The sequence below is a fragment of the Cornus florida genome, unplaced genomic scaffold (assembly GCF_030987335.1).
Source record: "Cornus florida cultivar Cherokee Brave unplaced genomic scaffold, ASM3098733v1 CherokeeBrave_3.0.0_Hap2_Chr06, whole genome shotgun sequence".
NCBI classification, from domain to species: Eukaryota; Viridiplantae; Streptophyta; class Magnoliopsida; order Cornales; family Cornaceae; genus Cornus; species Cornus florida.
The window spans coordinates 31,699,868-31,724,834 of NW_026775576.1; positions in this window are offsets into that span (position 1 = coordinate 31,699,868).

A 24,967-nucleotide genomic window follows, 5' to 3' on the forward strand; every position below is an offset into this window, starting at 1 on the left:
AAAAATTTAAAATTTTCAAAAATATGCTTGTCATTTAGTGAGGGTGGATCGATCTTGAAGATTTTCAGATTGATTTAAGTTCGATCGATCTGAGTTCCTTTCAGATCGATCGAATATTCCAGGGATCATTTTTAAAATAAAAACCCTAGGGTCATTAGATTGATTTCAAGATCGATCTCAGACCCAACTCTTCCCCTGCCGCTGCAACCAACCTCTCCCATATTCGGTGAACCTTCGGCAAGCTTCCCGAGCTTCGAATCTTCATTGTTCATCTTAGATCTCGTCTCTCTCTCTCGAACCACTTCTCTCACCTATTTTGGTAATTTGGGTTTTTAGTTTCCATTTTCAAGTTTCAATCTCTATATTTTTTATGTTTCCATATTAGATCTGAGTTTCCATGATGTTTTCCTTCCATTTTTGAAGCTTTGGGCATGTGTATATATGTGTATATAAATAAATAGATTTTTGTATATATTTCATTTCCGATTCAATTTTGGGGGTCATGTGCCAAAGAAAATGACCAATCTTGTTGTGTTGTTGTGTAGAAGGGCCCCACATGCTCGCTTGGGTTCCCCCGTGCCATCTACATCACAGATCTGTGACTTTTCAAATTTCTTAAAGCAATTTGATCGATCATACAAAGATTGATCGAACTTATCTCTGATTGATCGGACAGAGATCGATCTCACATTTTTATAATCGATTGAACTTCACAGATTTGCATTCCACACTTCACACACCCTTTTTTACGATTCCATGCTATCTTATACATGCCCAATGCCTGTGTTTTCCACATTGGATGCATTCCATACTTATATTGTTTAACATGCTTCACTTAATGTCACTTATTCCTTATAACTTATATAGATTCATGTCATTTATACGGTGTTGTCTATCTTATTTGATAAACATGTTTCTATATATTGTGCTTTAATTCTTTATACCTGTATTAACTTATTTTGCAAGTTTTCTTTTCTTTTTACAGGTCATGGCCCGAGTTAAGAGTATCGCCAAATGATAGTATGAGCAGCGCATTAGGCACAGGATAGAGGGGCCAAGTGAGCCCTCTCATGTTTAGGAGCAGCCTACATCACCTGCTCCTACTCAGTCCTCATGAGACATCAGACTACATTCTTCTGCTTCTGCATCTTCATCATCTTATGTTGAGGCTGAGCATGCACCATCGTCATCTCTATCACCACCTCATATACAGCCAGGACAGGCCTTAGACAGACCTCTTCCGAGATACTCACGCCTTTTAGTGGCGCATGAGTCAGTATTTGATATCAACCTCTTCTCCCGGTACATTCTGACCCGGGCAATTTATGATGATATAGACTGCAGGGGTATTTCTGCTATTCTAGCCCCTGTCACATACCTAGTTTACCCGAGGCTTGTTCAAATGTTCTTCCAGAACCTCCGGCTTACCCTGAGTAATCTGGCAGAGCTGCACACTACTGTCGATGGCCATCCTATCAGTATCACAGTGGAGACTCTAGCCAGATCTTGTTGATGCCCATATGCTTGCCCTCTTGATCTTGAGCTTGATTATCCTATTATGGAGAAGAGGCCTTCTTATGCAAACATAGTTGTGGCACTTACAGGCCACTACAGTGAGGGCAAGACATTTGCTACTCGGACCTATTTGCCCGATGTTCTGTGGTTCATTGATTCGGTCTTGTACCAAAATGTGTTTATGGTAGGCTACAAGATTCAGAGGGGAGGCAACTATTTGACTGCCCTGTATGCTTTTTACATAGGGCACTGGTTTTCTATTTCGGCTCGTTGTTGGAGCGTCATGATGAAGCTCTACACGGACTATATGAGTAAGGTTAAGCCCAAGTAGGCTAAGTTCCTTCCCTTCGGTGACCTTATTACTCAGATCCTGCGGGGCTAGCAGTATCCCTTCCAGTAGCAGGAGCGTACTGAGTTTAGAGCCTGTACCTTCCTCAAGAAGGATTGGGATAAGAGCTACAAGGCTCTTATCAAGAGCCTGCACGAGGATGCTGTGATAGCAGTTGAGGAGGCTTAGGAGGAGGAGATAGCAGGAGCAACAGCAACAGCCGAGGCAGAGGCAGCAGCAGCGGACAACCCAGTAGTCGATCCGACTGCCGTACATTTAGATATAGACTTGGAGCAGTATCCTGTAGAGGATCTACAGCATCACTCTCTAGCGGGGTCATCATTACATTTCCAGGAGCTGGCTTAGGATACACATCATTCTCTTGATCCAGTGGTACCTGAGGCTCTAGCACAGACACCCAGCTTTGGAGAGCGCATTTAGGCTTTGGAGGATGTTGTAGTCTTCATCAGCGCAGACACTGTCTTTATCCGAGTTGACATTTCTTCCCTGCGTACGGATGTCATGGCTGCACTACGAGACATATCCTGAGATATCTGCGGAGTGCGACCTGCCCGTCCTACCTCCTCAGTATGATCTTCACATCTTTCTATTATCTGTTCTATATATCTGTGATATCTGCTATTTTGATACAGTTATATTATTTTTACGGCCAGCCTATTGGCCTAGACATTGGATGTACTATTTACTTTCCTTATTTTCTTTACACATGGTTATATTTTGGTTGTCATATCTTTCTATTGATATATCTGTCTGTGATTAACTCCATCAGGTACATCCCAGTGACTTCAGTGAGAGAGAGTGATGCCTGAATTTTCAGGACGATCCTTTTTTCTCTCTTTACTTCAATTCTTATCCCATTTACACTTGCATATCCACTATGCACTGTTATTATCCCTTTTGTTATCTGACGAGTCTTATCCAAGTGCCATCTTTTCAGGACCACAGTTAATCCTAAGTTTAGGGGGGTTATACCACCCACTTTGGATACTTGTGTCCCAGCCATTCTTTACCTTAGCTACACTGGTATACTCTTTCCTTTGTTCTCTTTGCACATTGAGGACGTTGAGCCATTTAAGTTTGGGGGTAATGGTGCTAAATGCAGTATTTGCTTTCAATTCAAAATTTTAAGCACGACTTGTGTATTTGAGGGATTGTCTATGATTGATCCATAACTAGCTATAATTTTGATCTTTTGAGGACTATATTGCTTAGAATTTAAAAATTGTTTGACTTGAGAGTCTAATACTCCTTGTATGCCTTGTGGATGCCATTTAGGAGTAAATTTTTTGAAAGATTGATATATTGCTTGCACTTGTGGTCCACATCATCCTAATTTTGTGATTATTTTGAGATTCACTCTAGGATTCTACACTAGCACAGGCACATACTAGCATTCATTTGTAGGGTACATGCTTTGTTGATTATTGAATTGGTTATATCCCAATTGGGCTAGTAGTGCATTGAAAGCTTTCATTTTGACAAAAGTGGATAACAATCCCTTTTTATTGAGTAGCTGGGATTCTAATCTCATCAAGCACTGAACTTCTCGCGCCGAAAGGCGGAGGGCCCAAACTCTAGGTTAATAATTGAATTCAAAAAAAAAAAAAAAGTTGCAAAAGTAATAAAAAAGTGAGGACTTCTCCCAAAAGGTGAGAAGTGGGAAATGATTAGATGGAGGTTGTTTTGATTTGTAGCTTAGTTGATTTGAGCTTGTAAGTCTTTAGGGGTGTTTTAACACCTAATGCCCTAAATCCGTCCAATTTGGGAGTCATTAACCTAACGCTCGACCTCATAGATCGCTAGAAAGCTTAATAGATTAACACATTGCACCATGCTTCCATCTTTGATCCCTAGGATAGTAAAAAAAAAAAATCGAGTGAAAAGAATAAGCACACCTAGATGAATAAAGCTTTAATAAAAGGTCCACTCTTTGTTTTAATGATCTATACTAGATTTGTGTGCTAGTTTGAGAGTAATGATGTGATCATTTCTTTAGTTGGGTTAGATAGAAATATATTTGATGCCGGTCCACTCAAAAAGGATTCTAGTGTTGTTTTGATTTGCATGATCATTTTCTTGATGTGTGGAGGACCATATTTGCTTGTTGGATGTTGAAATTTTGGCAGATTGCTTGGAAATGTTTGGAAAATTACAAACTTGGGGTAGTTTTTGCCCAATGCTTGTTTGCAATATTGGTACCTCTTTAGTGAGAATGAGCTTAATGTTTGTGGGTATCATTTTTGGAAACCCTCACGAGACTTTACTCGTCCACTAGGGGTAATCTAGGGGTTTAAAAGGTTTATCGCATGTGCTAAATGCAATCGTGTTCCCTACGAAAGTAGCGTTATCCATTTATTGCATTCTAGTTTGATACTTGTATAGTTGTTCATTTCATTCCTTTACTTTGTAGTTCATTGCTAGGGACTAGCAATATTTAAGTTTGGAAGTGTGATGAGCGCTGAAAAGTGCACATTTAAACCCCTTAAGCTTAGGTATTCTAAGACCTTTATCTATTTTACTTTCCCGTTTTAGACTAATTTTGTGTTATTTTCCTTTTTAGGTGTTTATCCCCAAAATAAGCTAATTCAGCCAAATAAGAGCATAATTGAAGCAATCTTGAGATGAATGAAAGAAAAGAGCAAAGTGGAAGCAAAATGAAGCAAAGTATGGAAATCAGCAAGTTCGATTGACCACAACATTTCTTTGATCAATTGAAGAAGCATCGATCTAGACTTTCCAAGATGGATCCAAGCTCTTTTGTCCTTATCCAAAGATCTCACAATGTTCGATCGATCCAACATTTATCAGATCGATCGAAAAGATTCTATCTTATCCTGTTGTACCACCCCACCTACTACTTTTGTCTCTTTCCCAAAAATATCTCAAATTTGTCTTTATCCAGAAAGGCACCACCATAGGAGGATCGATCCAGCCAAAGTTTGATAGATCTCAGCCAAGTTCGATCGATCTCAGCATAAGTTCGATCAATCGAACTCTCTCAAGTGCGAATTAAATCAATTCACAGCTCATTAAAAGTTGTCTCATGGTGCAATCATTGGAGGAGCCCTTGTGTACGAGCCTAGACCATTGGGTGTGACATTTGAGCTACCTATATAAGGATTATGAGCCACTTTTACAAGGAGTTTTTTTAAGATACAACATTTGATATCATTCTTAGAGAGGAAGAAAAGAGAAGAGGAGGCTAGAGACACATTCTTGGGAAGTCTTCCATCTACATCAAGAAGAAGAACATTTCTACCATGGAGATAGCCCTTGAGGGTTAGAGGACACCATCCATGAGTGGCTAGACATCCACTTGGGGCTAGAGTTAGCCTTAAGCATGCCTTCTTTACCTTGATTTATGTATTTTTGAGGGGATTTGTGTTGTAATACATGTTTTGACATTTTTATATACATAGATCTTGTTTATTCAATGATTTTTGTGGTTTAATTCTTCCAATTGATCATTTTATTCTATCCATATGTCTATGTATGCTAGAATAGATGTTAATGTGTTTATCTCTAGCTCTTGTGTTATTGATGCATGTCTATGTGTGTTGATGCTATAAATCTAGAGAATGTCAAGACATAGTGCTTAATAGAATGCTCTTGTGGTTTATTTGATGGTTCATACTCATTTCTTGATGGATTGTGCCTCTCCCTTAGTTTAATTAGTTTAATTTTCATGTCATTAGCTTAAATGTAGTGTAATTACCTTAGTTGTTAAATGTGAGGACAATTCATGCTTGTTGTTTGATATTCCATACTTATGAATACAAGTAGTCTATTTCTCTAATCATGTGATGTGTTTGGATTGTGAGGTTAAAGGAAAGATTAATGGCTTAGTTTGATATATTGTGCTATTCATTGTGCTGTTTAGATAATATATACTTAATTGGTCATCCATGCTTGTTGAAACAACCACACACACTCACTATTGTTGCAACATATGTTTTCCCCCTCATTAATTATGAATTGAGAGGTGATGCTTAGTGGTGACCTCTAAGTCCCAAGACCTCTCTCTCTTGTTTTCTCTATCCTTTAATTACTTGTTTTATATTGAGCTTGTTTAGTCTTAATTGGAGTTTAATTAACCAAACTAACCACACTTTGATCACTCGACCTTCTAACCCTAAGCATTGTTTCCATTACTAGTGCACCTCTAATCCTTTGGGACGATCCCTACTTACCCTAGCTATATTTTTAGTTCGTAATAGTAGTGGCATTTATAAATGTAAAACTTGGCCACACTATTTTGCACAAATTTGGGGACACAGTACGACACACACCAAGACATGCAAGGAGTACATGTCTATAGATTATTGTGTGTATTCTAATTGTGGTTTAATTAAATGATTATTGGTCTTATTTGATAGGTTGTGCTATTCACTAGATTGGCTAGACAATCTATGCTTATTTGCCATCCATGCTTAGTTTTCAATTAGTAACATTCACACACATATTTTACAACTTAATAGTCCCCATTAATTTACAATTGCTAGTGTTTTGTGAAGTGAAGCTTAGTGGAGAACTTTAAACCCCAAGACCTCTCTCTTATTTATTTTCCCTCTAATTTCTAGATTGATAATCGCATTGTTTTTAATTGAACTCTAGTTTAATCAAATCAAACCCCTCTTTTGATCATTTGACCTACTACTCCATAATGGATTCCAAAGCACGATTCCTTTCCCTTTGGATGATCCCTACTCACTCTAGCTACTTTTATTAGTTAGTAGTGGTAGTGGCATTCTATAAATTCAAACTTGGCCACACTACACTCTCTGTTGTGCACACGACCTTTGTGAATTCGCACACCAAGTTTTGGTGCCATTGCCGGGGATTGGCAACACCGTATTTTAGAAACAATTAGGAATTAGTACTCTTTTGATCGTGTTTTTATTTATTTTATTTTTGGTTACTTATTGTGTTTGTTCTTGATTGGCTAGGTTTTAATTTCTGAGATACATCATGAGCCCGCGTGGAGGCAATTTTATTTTTCTTGCATATTGTTGAAATCATGGGAGTATAGGATTAAATGTATGTGGAGGATTGTTGTTGATTAATTTGTTGCGGAGGAGAAGTGATTGCTACTTGCTTGTTACTAGTTGTTGTTTTGTTTGTGCATGTATGGTCGTAGATCATTAAATCCTACCCTTTTCCCACTTAGTTTTCATCTTGAATCGGTTGTTCGAAATCCAAGGGGAAGGGGTAAATCTAGTGACTCCATTTCATCAATGGAGGAGCATAATGGAGACCATGTGGAGGACCTTGGTCACATCGACCAGTAAGGTATCCTCCACCCTAATGTGCATCATGAAAACATTCAAGTACCATTAGGCATGCCAAGACCTTTTATTCCACAATAACAAGGATAAGTTCCATTGGGAATGCCTCGGCCAATTTTTGTTCCACCCCTACCTCCCGCTGTTTAAGTTAATCATGGGGCTTATGTTGAGCCACCAATTATGTGCCAAATGAATATAATACACTAACATGCATTCAATTACCTCCATTTAAAGCACATCATCATGAAATTAAACCACAAACTATTCAAATGCTTCCCAATTATCATAGACCTCCAAGTGAAGAACCTTACAAGCATTTGGATGAGTTTCTTGAAGTGTGTTCCACCGTGAAATACACTGACATGCCAGAAGAGGTTTTAAGACATAAACTTTTCCTTTCACCTTTATAGATAAGGCAATATATTGGTTCAACAATCTAAGGACTTTTTGATAACTTCTTGGGCAGAGATGCAACAAGAGTTTTTGAAAAAGTACTACCCGGTATCAAAGACCAATTCAATGGGAACTTCCATTCGTGAATTCTCATATGGGGATGGGGAATTGTTTCATGAGGCATGGGAGAGATTGAACGACTTGCTTAGGAAGTGTCCACACCATGACATTCCTAAATAGCAATTGGTTTAATTTTTCTTCGAAAGTTTCTCGGATAATGTAAAAGGAATGGTTGATGCCTCTATGGGTGGTTCTTATTTCGATAGGCATGAAGACGATGTGTGGCGCTTAGATGAGAGCATGAGTGAGAATTCAAAGTATCGATCTTTGTCATCTAAAAATGGTAGAAATTTAGGTGGAAGGAAGAACGTCGGCTTATATCAAGTTGACAACTCCAATGACATAGCCGCCGAAGTGAAATCTTTATCTCAAAGGTTTGATCAATTTTTGATCAACCAAAATTCAGTAAATTAAGTGTCTTCCTCCCCTAAACATTCCCATCGTACTTCCAATGAATCATGCATGACTTGTTCTAGTGTCTTATATTCTACTTCCAATTGTCTCCATGGACATGTTCAAGGTGAACACCATGAACAAGTAAATGCCACTTTTGTTAACGAAGGGAATAATCCCTATGGCACCCATTACAATGCCGGGTGGAGGAACCATCCAAACTTCTTTTGGAAAAGCCAAGGGGAAGGCTCAAACCCTCCCCAAAGTGGTTTTCAAGGTAAGTATGTTCCTCTCCCAATGCAAGACCAAGGTTACCAAGGTTACCGTTCATCTTATCAAGCATCACATGGAAACCAATTTTCTAATTCTCATTTTCCAAACCAATCTTCATATTCTCAAGGGAACTCAAGAAGTCCCGCATTTGAGGAAAAAGTTATAATAGCTTTGGGTACTTTGGAGGCAAATACCTAATTGCTTTATTCTTATTCTCAATCGATTGCAAAGCTAGAAACCTAAATCGGGCAAATAGGTAGCACCTTGAATGCTAGAGAGAAAGGGAAAATGCCTTTAAACCCACCACCAAAGCAATAATTTGTTGTGAAGACCAATTCCTCTTTGAAAGGTCCCACCCTTGAACATGTAAATGCGGTGACCACTTTGAGAAGTGGAAGAGTAGTTGACAATCAAGTAGGAGTTTCCAATGAAGAGAGTGAACTGGTGCAATCAAAAGTTGACACCAGTCCTATCTCACATCCTATTCCTCCTTTATTGCATGTGAAAGATTCTTTTGTTACAAGTGAGTTAAAAAATGATTTGAAAAACTCTTATGTTGAAAATGATTTTGAAAAAGTGTTCGAGCCAAAGACTCCATTCCCAGATGCCTTGAAATGATCTATTTCTCTTGAAAAGCAAAAAATCAAAGCAAATGAAATCATTGATGTATTTAGGCAAGTGAAAATTAATCTTCCTCTCTTGGATGCAATTAGATAAATTCCGGCCTATGCCAAATTTTTGAAGGATCTTTGCACCCTTAAGAGGAAGAACAAAAGCCAAGCACCAAAGAAAGTTGTTTTAACCGAGCAAGTGAGCTCCATTTTGCAACACAACACTCTCCCAAAATTCAAAGACCCCAAGTCACCTACTACTTCTTGCACCATTGGTGATCATGTTATTAATTGGGCTCTTCTTGATTTTGGAGCAAGTGTGAACCTTCTTCCATATTTGGTTTATGTTCAATTGGGCTTAGGTGATTTAAAACCGACGTCGTTAGTTTTGCAACTTGCCGACTAATCCATCAAAAAGCCTCAGGGCATCATTGAGGATATTTTAATTAAAATTGACAAGCTCTTCTTCCCGGTTGATTTTGTTGCTATTGACATGGAACCGGTTCCAAATCCCAAGAGTCAAATTCCCGTTATCCTCCGACGTCCTTTCTTGGCTACCGGTAATCCCAACATAAATTGTAGGACGGGGATAATGAAAATTTTATTTGGCCACATGAAAATGAAGTTGACCATTTTCAATCTAACCCCGAGTTCAATGAACAAGCATGAAGAGGTGTGTGTAGTTGAAAAATACATTGAAAGTGAAATTAAAGAACATAATTTTTTGTTTGATGTTGGAACTTCAATAGATTCATCTTCCAAAAAGATTTCAAAGAAAAGTGTTTTTAAACCGAGTGTTGAAAGGGCATGGAAGCCCAAGAGTCTTGTTGACAAAGGACCTTCAAATTCTTTTGAATCAAATCCAACAAGTTCTTTTAGGAATGGTATGTTGGGTGGGATTCAAAATACCATTCACCCTGCCAAGGAGGGGATGCATACTAAGATCTTTGATCCGGGCCAAAAGAGCCTAACGTCTTGCTAGAGATGTTAAAGACTAGTGCATTTCGTAGGGTTTGTTAACTCTATTCCTCCCTTATTTCTGGTTTTTATGTTTTCTGCGTCATCTAGATATGAATTGAATTGAAAAATCCAGCTTATGGGCCATTTCTTGCATGTTATGTATTGCCAGTGAGTTTTCGATCGATCAAACTCCATTTCGATTGATCGAAACTCCACTTCGATTGATCGAACCACCTGGGTTAAGGTCCTTTCAAATTCCACTTTGATCGATCAAAGTCCATTTTGGATCGATCGAAGTTAAATATTCAATCGATTGAAATCCTTTGATTGATCAAAAATGCGTCATTTGAATTTTTCGGAAACTCCTTTGGCCATTCAACTTCCTAAACCCTAATTTTTTTTATTTTCTTCCCTCCTTATTTTCTTTTTCCTTTTTCTTTTTCTTTTTCTCTTTCTTTCTCCCTCTAATTCTCTTCGTTCTCCCTCTCGGCTCTCACTCTCCCATCTCTTCCTATTCTTCCTCCCTTCTCTCACCTTCTCAATATCTCTCTCATTCTCTCACCACCACCTACTACCTCCTTCTTCCCATCCGAGAGCAACCCAAGCGGCCGAGCTTCTCATCTCCATTTCTCCCATTAAAGTGGCCTAAAGGCCAAATCTCACTCTTAATCTCTCTTTTCTCTCTTGGGAACCATCAAAGTCATCATCTCCAGTCGATTTAGGCCAAGGAGAGGTCATTTCAAGCTCCGACAACTCTCTGAATTTTCTGGCAAGACTCCGGTCACCTTCTCCAACTCCGACGAGGCTTGAAAACCTCCATTTTCACCCAAATTTCTTTATCTCACTCTCCTCTTCACTTCTTTGTGTCAGGTATGTGCCAAATGTTTTTATTTTTATTTTTGTTTTGTTTTTTTTGTTCACTTTATTTTATTGTTGTTATTTAGTTTTTATCTTTTGCATTTAATTTTTATTTCTTTGTCATAATCCTGTGTATAGAAAAATTTGAAAGCACATAAAAATTAAAAAGAATCAAAAACAAATTAAAAAATTAAAAATGTAAAACCTTATTAAAAAAAAAGTAAAACTTACCTTTGGATTGTGGCTATTACTATTGGTTGCATGATGATGGGATTGAATTGGAAAAAAAAAAAAAATGGAGATTGGATCGTGATTGTTGATGTAGTTTGGAAGGAGAATGGGCAAAATTTTTAATGGATTTGTGAACTGTTGTGGGCGATGTCCCTATTTGTTGAATGTGATTAATTCTATTTCATATATTATTAAATGAATGAAATGCATGAATTTGTTGTGCTTGAAAAAACAAAAAAAAAAAAAAATCAGGATGCCCATTTTTAAAGAGAAACCATGCCGAATTTTGGAAAAATTAGATTTAAACTTTGGTTTCAAAAAGGCATGTGGTTTGATTTTGGGACTTGAATTGAAATTTCAAAAGGACTTTAAAGTTGATTTTGGATTGAAAAGAAAGAAGTTTTAACTTGTTGATGTTGATTTTAAACTTGAATGGACTTGAAAATTTTGAATTGCTGTGATCATAATTCGACTTGTTTCATTTGCTTGAATATGAAATGCATGGATGTGTTCTAAGTTGTTTAACTTGAGTGCAAGCATGACTTGACTTGAATTTGTGCTTTTGAAATTGAAAGTGCTAAGCCTTGTCTTCAATGCATAAAAATGTTTCACATGGACCTCTTTGAAAAGTTTTGATTGATTTGAGTGCATCATTTTGGTAAAATGACCTTAGAATGTTAAATGCTTTGTGATCACACTTATTGGGTTTCAAATGATTAACAATGGAAAATTTTGAACTTTGTTGAAAATTGAGAAGTCGAGTTGCATTATTCCTTCTTTTGTTATTCATTCATTGCATGATTCTTGTCATGAAGTTTTTCTACAATGCGATTGAATATCTTGACCCCAAAGTTTTCAAAAATTCCAGTTTTGCCCCAAAAGTGTAGAGTAATCCCAAAGTTGACCAAAATGCCCTTGTTTGAGTTGAAGCTTGTTCCATTCGATCTCTTTGCATCGATTTGCATATTTTAAGTGCCTTTGAACTTGTTTATGATATAATTCTTAATTCTTGCCATGCTAGGGCACAGTTTGATGTCTTCTGACATTCCTTATCATGATTTTGATCTTGTCGTGCTTAATGACTTTGAAACTTGTCAAATGTGATTTCTTTTGAATAATTGTGTGCACTTTGGAATAATTGCAACTTGTTGCTTGTATATACACCATTTTGCACACACTTATATCACCTTGATAGTTTTTAAGATTTTCTGTGCATCCTTTGAGTTTTTCTTCTTGGAATTGATTTCTGACTAAGTTTGGGGGTGTGTTATTGATTTTTGGAGTTTAAAATGCATGATTTGGATGATATATCTGTTCCTTGGCCTTAGTCTCTCTTGTTAACCGTTAATCGAATTTTGAAGTGCACTTTGAACCAGTGGCGTAGCCAGAAATTTTCTTTAGTGGGGGCAATTTTTAACAGTAATAATATATATATATATATATATATATATATTATTTGAACCAATATAATATACGTAAAAATTAAACAGTACTAAATATTTCAGAATATTTTTCATATTCTAAAAGTACGGAGTCGAGTTTTAAAAATGTTCATGGCATAATAATAGTAAATTTAAATGATAAAAAATTATATATCAGATTATCTGTCTCCGCACTGTAGTATTTGTTTAGATTTTGTGAATTTTTGAAAATTAACAACGCATTTGTTTATGCAAAAGTCTTAAGTTAGAAAGAATACCTTGTATCTTTAGAGAAAGTGTGAAAGAATATAATATTTAAGAAAGTGGAAAAAAATATCATATTTTTTGGTAAGATTATATTCCTTTAATATCATATTTTTTGGAAAGATTATATTTGTTTTTTGGAAAGATTATGTGCAATGTCAATATAAAAATCTTTCTATATAAAATTTTAAAAAAATTAAAAAAATTAACAATTCAGTGGGGGCAACTGCCCCCACTTGTCCCTATGTGGCTACGCCACTGCTTTGAACTAAGTTTAAGAATATGTTTGCTTGATCTTGATATTTATCTTGTTAAATGCCATTTGCTTAATATTTTATACACTTATGATCCATTCTTGATGACCGAGGTTCTTTCCGGTCCAGATTTTGACTTCCACATGGTAAGCTTCTTATAGTCTCAGTTGTTAACCATTCACTGCTTTATTTAAATCTTAGAGGGAGTCACGAGTCATGAGTAATCATAGAACTTTGAATTTGTTGTATTACAGTACAGGATATTTCTTTGTCCGGAGTTGTTGTTAATTGTGCATCATTCAGATATATGCTATCTAGTTGCATACCATGTCCAGGATTCTTTCTTGACCTTGTCTATCATAAAATGCCTTAAATTATAGTGTTTTGCAACTGTGCAATTCACTTAGTCTCTATTACATGATATGCATGCTTCTTGAATCCTAGGTTGACATTTGCCATGATTCTATGCTTCATGTTATCCTATTTACTCTATTTAATCTTAACTGTTACATTTGTAGACATTCTTGCTAGGAATTGATACGATGTCATCTTAGAGTCTACTTGTCATGTTATTGCAGCATCCACTTGAGTTTTAGGTTTATGAATGTAAGTTGCATCCTTTATGCACATCATAGCCTTTGATTGCCCTATTGATCATCTCTCTGCTTCAAATATTCCACTTATAACTTTTCTTCCCTTCATGTCACCATTGAATATCTGGATTTGCCTATTATCTATTCTGTTTATCTGAGGCATGTAGAATGTTGATCTTGAAGCTTTCTTAAACAATTCTTGCACAAGCATGACCCTATTTGCTTATTTTCTAGTTCTTTTTGACTCAGGTATGCTTTGTGTTTTCCTATCAGTTGCTTATCTTATCTTATACCTGTGCACTAATTTATTATTCTTGCTTTTACAGATGCCAGGTAAACGAAAGACACTTACTCGAAAGAGAGTTCACAGAGTACCACAGCCTTCTCCTCCTCCTTTAGATATAGAGTCTTTTTCATCTTCTTCTGCATCTGCATCAGTCCAGTCTCAGCCATCTTCCATGGGCACTGAGCATGCTATTATCCTAGAGGTCCCCACTGAGTCTTACACCATTAAGGTATGGGAGATTGTGTACAGATTTGATACAAATCTATTCTCTACCCTAGACCAGACCCAGTGGTCCAATGATGAGTTTGTGCGATGGGGTAGCGCTACTATTATAACTCCAGTAGACATAGTCATCTATCCCCGGTTGGTTGCTCTGTTCTACCAGCACCTTCGGATGGATGAGGATGACAGACTTCTTCTCTATACCACTATTGATGGCCAGGTGATTGATATTTCTATTCTGGCCATAGCTGCGGCCTTTCGCTGCCCCTACACTTCTCCGTTAGTTGATGATTTTCAAGAGCCTCAGTACCCTACACATCCATCTTTTTCATTGAGCTGACTATGGTGGCTACATTATCTCCACATGCTGCATTTGAGGGGCACACCTTTGTAGACTGGGTCGAGATCAATCCCCGGTATTGGTTCTTCGATTTAGTGCTACACCTCAATGTATTTCCGACAAGCCATGGCACTCAGCGGTTAGAGGGGATATTTCAGGCCATATACTACTAAGACCAGGGATACTGGATTTCTATTCCTGCACTCATATGGGAGCTCATACACAAGTTCTGGAAGAACCTACATCACTCCCATAGTACTAGAACAAAGACTTGGCCCATACCTTTTGGCCACTTGATTACTCAGCTACTTTTAGAATAGGGGTATCAGTTTGACCCCGAGGAGATTCCAGAGAGTGGTGCAGAGAGAGAGAGGAGAGCATATGATCAGGAAAAGTGGACAAAAACTTACAACTCATGCCGTAAGAACAGGGCAAACTGGGATATGAAGAGGCTATATGCGCAGTTGCAAAAAACAGCAGCATGGGCAGCTGCAGCAGAGGATGCTCCAAAGGATGATATAGCTGATAGATCTCCTCCTAGGCAAAGGCATTGTATTACTACTGCAGCCTCTAGCACTCAGCCAGATGTCCCTTCTTCATCTCAGCTGACTAATCCATCTTATGCCCCTCCCATAGAGCCGATGGCGTAGATCGACACTCGTTCCAGATATGCTAGCACTGATTCTGGTGACAGATCAGAGGTCACTCAACTATATACAGACTTCATTTCCTTTAGAGCTGATATGACCGGGCGGTATGAGGATGTTACGAGGCGGCACGACGATCTGGTGAGGCGATATGATGAGCTACTGAAGAGGCATGATGAATTGAGAGCAGATGTAGGTGCAGTGAAAGGTGAGCTTGGCGTACTGCAAACTAACCTTACAGATTTTCTCACTTGCCACAACACCGAGATGTCTGCCATGCTCCAGCATATTGCGGATATGATTACTCCAGATCCTACTGTCTGATTCCACCATTTTCTCTCCTCCTCATTATTTGATACTTGTACTGGATATTTCCTGATATTTCTGGGATATTATTTCTTGCATTGCACTGATACATTAATTTCTAGATATTTGATTTTAGATTTATTTGCTATATATGGATTCTTGGATTTTATTTTTGATATCAATTTTGGATATTCTGAGTCTTACATTGCTAGATTCCATGATAATTGCCGAGTTCTCAGTTTCATCTTTCATTTATATCATTGATGCGTATGCTTTGACAGTTATGACCATTTTTAGACAGGTTTTCAGAATCTAAGTTTAGGGGTGCGCCTTTCAAAGCTAAGCTTCTGTTGTCGGGTCCATTTTGCTTCACCCATTCGGTATACTTTCTCCATTATCTGTTGCTTCTTTACACATTGAGGACAATGCACAGATTAAGTTTGGGGGTGTGATAGCGTACTTTACATGTCGCACTTACTTTCTATGCATGTGGTATGATTTGAGAGTCCTAGGCTATGATTTTGATCGTTTAAGGACCATGATACTTAGAATTTAAAAATTGCTTGACTTGAGAGTCCAATACTCCTTGTATGCTTTATGGATGTCATTTAGGAGTAAATTTTTCAAAAGATTGATATAATGCTTGCATTTGTGGTCCACATCATCTTGATTTTGTGATTATTTTGAGATTCACTCTAGGATTCTACACTAGTACAGGCGTACAATAGCATTCATTTGTGGGGTACATGCTTTGTTGATTATTGAATTGGTAACATCCCAATTGAGCTAGTAGTGCATTAAAAGCTTTCATCTTGAAAAAAGTGGATAACAATCCCTTTTCATTGAGTAGCCGGAATTCTAGTCTCATCAAGCACTGAATTTCTCGCGCGGAAAGATGGAGGGCCCAAACTTTAGGTTAATAGCTTAATTAGAAAAAAAAAAAGGGTTGTTGTTGCAAAAGCAAATAAAAAAAGTGAGGACTTCTCCCCAATAGTGAGAAGTGAGAAATGATTATATGGAGGTTGTTTTGATTTGTAGCCTACTCGATTTGAGCATGTAAGTCTTTAAGGGTGTTTAAACACCTAATGCCCTAAAGCCGTTCGGTTTGGGAGTCATTGACCTAACGCTCGACCTCATGGATTGCTAGAAAGCTTAATAGATTAACACATTGCACCATGCTTCCATCTTTGATCCTCTAGGTTAGTAAAAAAAAAAAAAATAGACTGAATAGAAAAAGCGTACCTAGATCAATAAAGCTTTAATAAAAGGTCCATTCTTTGTTTTGATGATCGATACTAGATTTGTGTGCTAATTTGAGGGTAAGGATATGATCATTTCTTTAGTTGGCTTAGATAGCAACATATTTGATGCTAGTTCACTTAAAAAGAATTCTAGAGTTGTTTTGATTTATATGATCATTGTCTTGATGTGTGAAGGACAATATTGCTTGCTTGGTGTTGAGAGTTTGGGACATTGCTTGGAAATGGTTGAAAAATTGCATACTTGAGTAGTTTTCTCCCAATGCTTGTTTTGTATTTTGGTTCCTTTCTTGTGAGAAAAAGCTTAATGTTTGTGGGTATCATTTCTGGAAACCCTCATGAGACTTCACTCGTCCACTAGGGGTAACCTAGGGGTTTAAAATGCTTGTTGCATACGCTAAATGCAATCGTGTTCCCTACAAAAGTGGTCTTATCATTTTATTGCTTTATAGTTCATATTTACTTAGTTGTTTCTCTCTTTTTGCGTGTAGTTCATTGCTAGGGACTAGCAATATCTAAGTTTGGGGGTGTGATGAGTGCTCAAATGAGACGCATTTTAGCACCTAAGTTAGGGTATTTTAGTCCATTCATCTATCTTTCATGTCTTAAGTACTTATTTGTGTTATTGCCTATTTCAGGTTAATAAAGTTCAAACAGGCTAACAAGAGCCATTTAGCCCAATTTTGGAGCTAAGGAGCAAAGTTAGAAAGAAGCTAAGAAAATGCATTTGAGGAACTTCGATCGATCGAAGATGTCTACAATCGATCAAAGTTAGGTGGTGCCAGCTCAGCCAAGTGGATAAGGCCAAGAAGATATTTTCAAAGCCACGTCACCTTCGATCGATCGAAGTTAAGTGTTGGATCGATCGAAGAGCTTCGATCAATCGAAGTGCTTCGATCGATCAAAGTGCCTGCTGGCAGTGTGCTGTCTAATTCCTGAGCAAGCCAATTTCTACCTAACTTGCATAGCTGCGAATTTCCTCCAATCAGAGGCTGCATTTCTGACTTAGTGACTAAGAAAAGCCTTGTAATTGATTCATTGAACATTGTAGGAAAAAGTATGATAGTTCTATCTTACCAATTATAGAAAATAAAAATGCTCTCTCTAGAACTAGTTTTGAGGAAAGCAAGAAGGAAGATGATGAAGCCAACTCCCAAGCTAGCCCTTGAGGGCTCCATGACCACTTCAATGAGTGGCTAAATTCTTTTCTTGGGGCTAGAGATAGCCCCTAGGCTTGCTTCCTAAACCTAGCTTTTGTGTATTTTTGGCGATTTTAGTTCTAATAAATGTTTTGACCTTGGAAATATATTGATCTTGTAATTTCTACTTGATTTGTATGGATTAATACTTCCAATTGCTCATTTTATTACATCCTTATGTTTATGTATGGATTATTGAATGTTCATCTATTTTTCCTCTAGATTTGATAATATTCATGTATATCTATATGTATTGATGTTGTTAATCTAGTGATGGTCAAAACATAGTGCTTAATTGAATACTCTTGTGATTTATTTGATGGTTCACACTTGTTTCCTGATGGATTGTACGATACCTTTAGTTTAATTATTTTAATTTTCATGTCTTTAGCCAGTTGTAGTGTAATTGCTTTAATTTCTTAGATAGGTGGACAATTCATTCTTGTTTCTTGATGTTCCATACTTATAAATATAAGGAGTACATGTCTATAGATTATTGTGTGCATTCTAATTGTGGTTTAATTGAATGGTTATTGGTCTCATTTGATAGGTTGTGCTATTCACTAGATTGGTTAGACAATTTATGCTTATTTGCCATCCATGCTTAGTTTTCAATTAGTAACATTCATACACATATTTTACAACTTAAATGTCCCCATTAATTTACAATTGCTAATGTTTGGTGAAGTGAAGCTTAGTGGTGAACTCTAAACCCCAAGACCACTCTTTCATTTATTTTCCCTCTAATTTCTCGATTGATAATTGTATTATTTTTATTTGAACTATAGTTTAATCAAATCAAACCTCTCTTTTGATCATTCGACCTACTACCCCATAATTGATTCCAAAGCACGATTCCTTTCCCTTGGGACGATCCCTACTCACTCTAGCTACTTTTATTAGCTAGTAGTGGTAGTGGCATTCTATAAATTCAAACTTGGCCACATTTGTAATCACCTGGTCATTTTCCTCCTTTTCCTTTTTCTCAAATTTTACGAATAAATTTTTCTCGTTTAATTTTCTTTTTTGAGCTCTGTTTCTCGTCACTTGGTGTCATCTTGAGTGCTTGGAAATGGTTTTTGAGACTCTTTCGTTTGAATTGACAACTTCCTTTAACGAATGAGTCATTTTCACATTTTCACTTTTTGGACACTATTTGCTTTTCGTCTTTTCCCCGTACACTATTCACTTTCGTCTTTTCCCCGTTTGTCACTTTTTGGCACAACCTCACTTTTCGTGCTCGAAGTTAATTTCTGACTTCACGTGCCTTCATTCTAAGTGGTTTCCATGAAATACGTATCTTTACTTTTGCAGAAAAGTACTTTGGTTGCTCTTGTTGTCCATAGGGGCATGGATGCATAGTTCTCTAGAAACATTTCCTTTTCTTGGGGTGTTTTTCGTAAATATCTATTAAAGATATTTTATTTCAGGGGTTTTTAAGAAAATATCTTTTGGAAGATATTTTCATTCTAGGCCAGTTTTGCAGCTAACCCTTTTTGTAGAGGCCATTGTGTAATTAACGAAAGTTTTTGCAAAATATCTTGTTTTGAGCCTGGATCCTCGTACAGGATTCATTTTCACTTTTCATTAAGTTGTGAACTCTTAGAATTTTTTTCCGGTCGTTTTCCCCAGTTTTAGGGATTTCTGACCCCGGTTTGCGTCAAACTTGTTTGGGCCGTATCTCTCTGCTCGAGACTTAGTTTTCGATGTTGTTTCTTTCGTTGCTCATATTTTCTCATTTCAATTCTTTTTTGTTCACAGAGTTTCCCCATTTGAGCGCGACTGCTCAAATTCCACGTTTCTGGACCCGACGAGACCCATTCGAGACACTTTTAGGGTTTTTCTATAAATAGGGGGTCTTAGAATGAAAAATCAGATTTTTCTCTCTCTCTCCCCTCTCTTGGCCGGAATCCATGGTTGCCACATTCTCTCTCTTCTTTTGAACCACTTCCCTCGTGTAAAATGCCGTAGTGCCTTAGTGTTTTATGCTGGCCTTGATGACACGCATCTTTCCCCCTTATTAGAGTTCAAGATTGAAACCAAATTTGGATTTTCATGGTACCTCCTTGGTGTTTAATGTTCCTCTTGCTGTCCCCGACATAACCTAGGAGTATCGTCGGGATTCAGACCATTTTTCTTTCGGTGGGGATTTGAGGTTTCATCTCAAATGGAGGTAGGGGGTGTTATAGTTTTTATTCTTAATGTATTGCATGCTATTGATGCTTATACAACTCATTTACATGTCCTTGTATCAAAATCTAGAGATTTTATTATTTATTTTTCTTATGTGAAATTTGATTCTCCCGGTTGGTTATAGCTTAGTTTAAACTTGTGACTTGCTATTGTATTACACCTTGACATGTTCATTGACATATATTAAATTGAGAGCATTTGGACAAGTATTGAAGTTTTTATTTAATATTTTTCTTGAATGAAAGTTTAATTCATGTGGCTTTATCTAGCTTGAAATCAATATGTGCTGCCGTATTATATTAGGCCCTAGCATACTCTTCAACATAGGTGAATTTGAGAGAAATCGGTGATGCTTTAAAATCTAGAGATAACTAATTAATTTGATTAATTAATTTATTCCAAGTGCACTATTCACTTCATTGGATTTCTGACTTGATATGATTGATATGCATATCATATACTTTGACATAAATTAAATCGAGAATAATTGATTAGGTTTCGAAACTTTTCATTTATTATTTTTCTTGCATGAAAGTTTAATTATCAAGGTTGTAGCTTGCATAGAATTCACTTGTATCATGCTATTAAAATTAAGTCTTGACAAGTTTAATGACATACTTTAATTTGAAAGCATTTGGATGAGTTTCAAAATCTAAAGATTTTAATTAAATGAATAAATTAAAATCCATTCAATGGTTCTATGGACTTTATTAAGTTTCTAACTTGGTATTCATGATTTCATTGACATGATCCTTGACATATCTTGTCTGTAAAATATTGGACTTGCCTTGTAATCTTGATAATTTAATCTCTTAAGTATATTAAATTCCCTTTTATGCTTCCATCGAGTCAATCATACCTTGATTGTCAAACTTATGAATCGGACTTGTATTTCATGGACTTTTATCTTTTTACCAAGCATCATGAACCCTTGTATCTTGGTTTCATTAATGTACTTAATGAACTTGCATAATTGTCTTGTAATGATTTAATTACTCATGTGTTGTTTAGTAAATAATTAAATCATTAATCTTATACTTGTGGTATATTTACATCAATAGATTCATTGTGTTTTAAATCCTAGTTTGTAGTCTATGTAGATACATACCATGATTTCTTGACATTTCACATGCCATGATAGTTGATAAATTTAGGGCATCACTTGTGTGTTCCAAAATCTTGGTTGTACGTGGAATGTGGTTTAATGCATTACTTGTATCTTTGTACTATCTTGACTTGCACAACTTGTTGATTTTAGTTCTAGTACGGGAGATAGAGAGCTCCCTACACTATAGTGCGCACTAAGGGAAGGTACCCTTGGGTTAGTAGCCCTAAAGTGATCCCAAGACTACAGTTTTATACCAGGTGATATCCAAGTATCCACGTTGGTTGATTTCACTCTTTAAATTTCAAGTTGCTATTCCTTGAAGGTTTAAAAACTTGTCATGTTATGTGAAATGCACCAATCTTGTTTAATTGCATAGATATTATGCATTATCCTTGAGTTCATGTATTTTTCTTGTCTGGTTAATTGGAATGTTCCAATCATGTTAATTACATTGATAATGTAATTCTTGTTAATTCTTATCTGAGTATTATTCTTGTCGTGTTAATTGGAATGTTCCAATCATGTTAATTGCATTGATAATGTGATCCTTGTACTCAAGTACCCTTCTTGTCGTGTTGTATGGATTATTCCAAACCTTGTTCAATTTCCTTGATAATGTGATTCATGCTAAATTATAAACTTGTCGTGTTCTTTGGATTATCCAAACCATGCTCAATCTCATAGACATCGTGATTCATGTTGCTTCATGTTGATATGACTTAGGAATGATCCTATATAAGCATATTGACTTAGATTCTAGGTGGCTTGAACCGTTTCAGTAGTTATCGCATTCTAGGTTAAAAGTTGATAACTTTGGATACCTATGTCTTGTTGCATTACACTATGTGCCCCTATGTTGTTTAAATTGCAAGAATGATGTGATTTATGTTAGAAATTCTCTATGGTAGCTTAGGATGCCCCCTGAGTTTCATTTTGACGTAGACGTTAGGTGGCATGAACCCCTTTAACATGTTTCACCTTAATGTGATAATTTTGTGAAATGCTAGGTCGATGAATGCTCATTTTCTACGAGTAGCTTTATGTTACTCACCCCGAAGTTACTGGGGATTTGTTTCAGGTACGAAGACTTGGTTCGTGGTGCTCATCATTCCTTGGATGACTTTTAGCTTTTAAACTTCCATTTCATGCAAATGTTAGCATGGAATGTCATTTTGTAGCTTATATGTCAAAACTTGTATCCTTGATTCTATATATGTAACGTGTACATAAGTACACTTTTTGTAATGTATTTGACATGTATGACATAAGGCCAAGGGCCAAGCATGTTTATATTTGCACTTGTACTCTTTTGGTGTCATATCTTGTTTAAAAATGTATTTTTATCATCTTAAAAGGTTTGACATGTCAAATTTTGTAAATGAATTGTAATAAGGCCATGGGCCATTGTTGCATGTTTAAAATACCATATTACAATCGCGTGCATGTTCACATCATCACATAATAGAGTATAATCTAAATTGATCATGCTATGGGGGATTCAATTGAAACTTTGGAACTCTTTTTAGCCTTGGTGCATAATAGGCCTGATTTTCACATTTTTGACCTGGTTCGGTCGATCAGTGGCTCATTTTGGTCAACCTGTTCATTGTTCAAATTGATTTGAATAGTATTTTGTCAATTCCAGTAGCCCATTTCACTTCGAGCCACAAACTGGTCGACCGGTTTGTCATTTCGGTCGACCGAAATGAAGGCTCATTTCCTTTCTTTTCTTCGTTCACTTTGGTCGACCGAAGCATCATTTCAGACGACCAAAATGGATCTGCCTTGTGGGTTTCACTTGGTTGGTTGCCTAGACAGGTTAACTTCATTTGTTTGATCCCACAGGACCTTATTGATCTTGCTTGAGCCATTTAATGGTGTATATGGTCGAGTTTGAACTAGATCTTGCTCCTTTGGTTATTATTGGTGCTTTAGGGTACCATTTGACCTTTTCATTCTAGCTTCTGCTTTTGGTTATTTCTTTGAGTTCTGTGACTTCATGGAAGGTCACATTGGTGTCTTGAGGATGATCTATATCTCTAAAGACTTTGGTTTGTTTTTCGCTTCCGCATTTCAGATCCGTTACCGAGTCAATCTTTGGTTCATCACTGACGCACCGAGTTGAATAAAACCCGGGTCATTACAAATGGTATCAGAGCATCTGGGTTCGAATACCATGGATGATGGGTTTTGGGTGCATAAGCTCACGTTGTTATGCTTTGAAATGTCATTTGTATCTTGATAACATATCTTGTATGATAACATGTTCACATACTCATGTGTTTTGAGACATCTATTATTTGTTCAGCATGTTTTATGTGTATATATGCTCCCTGATAACATGGTCTGGGTTGCTATCATGTCCTGGTGTGATATCATGTCTGTTTGCTTTTGTGGTAACTTGTTTAGAAGCTTAATTTGACTGCCTTTACCTAAGATATATGCTTGTTTGCCTTAGCACATGGTGTATACTTGTTATCTTAGCATATAGTATATGCTCGTCTGTCTGAGTACATTGTATACGCTTGTTCATCTTGACATGATTATAAACATCATATCATCATGCCTTATGTTCTTCTCCTATATACACTGACATGCTTAATGTGATCATACTACTTGTGTGAGTAGATAGTCCGTTGCTAGGTTGCATACTTGCTATTTACTTTTATGTCTGGTTTTGACATTGTCACTTAGGGTCGTCGTATCTCTTGGGTGCATTCTTGTTTTACGAAGTTCTTCCTTAGATAGGAGAAATTCATTCTATAAGGACCCATGTCGGGAACCTGATTGTCTGTTTTGTTAGTTAGACGTTTTGAGACCATGATCTGACTGTTGATGCGAGTAAGGCTCATGTGAGCGTAGAATCGCAATCTTTGTCTAGTAGAGTGAGACGCGAGCAAGGGAGGCACAGTTTCATTTCCTTTTCCTTCATATCTTCACGACGTGGTCGGGGAGTATCAAGGGTGTTTTACAATGTAGGAGCTGCTGGCTCTACTTGCACTGAGGATTTAAGGCCTTAAGCATAGTAGTGCCTATGACACTGTTGTCAGAGTTTTGGGATTAGCTACCCCAACTCTCGCAAATGCCTGGTTTCCATAGTGGTTTTGGTAATTGATCATTTTTGACATTGATGTCATCCGTATCGATAGGTTTTTCAAGGTTAACCTGGTTCGGGGCAGGTTATGAACTAATGCCTTATACTGTCACGTTACTGTACCAAATTGTGTGTTGTGGGCGGGTGCTAGTTGCCGTCAATGCTACATTACTGACGAGTAAGTGTGGGCGGGTGCTAGGCACTGTCATTACTACTACAGATTTAAGTGCGTTGTGGGCGGGTTTTGGTCACTGTTCGTACTGCCTTGTCACTCTCTTCTTTTATCGTGTTTCAACGTTTCATTGTCTTGGGATTCTCTCGGTGGTTAACGTTGAGTTAATGTGCCGATTCGTATGAGGTGTTGTCTGGGTTCATGGTTTCGCGTTCCTTAAGATGATCTTGAGACTTCTGGAGTTGTCCTTCAGTGCTTTATGAGCTGTCATTTGGTTTGACCTTGTTTTCAGTCCTTATTCTGTTCTTTTTCCGGTATGTTTTTAATTTCGGGGATGAAATTCCTTTAAAGAGGATAGGTTGTAATGATCCGGTCATTTTTCTCCTTTTCCTTCTTCTCAAATTTTACAAATAAATTTTTTTTCGTTTAATTTTCTTTTCTGAGCTCTGTTTCTCGTCACTTGGTGTCATCTCGAGTGCTTAGAAATGGTTTCTGAGAATCCTTCATTTGGATTGACAACTTCCTTTAAAGACAGAGTCATTTCCACATTTTCACTTTTTGGACACTATTCACTTTTCGTCTTTTTCCCCGTACACTAACTTTCGTCTTTTCCCCGTTTGT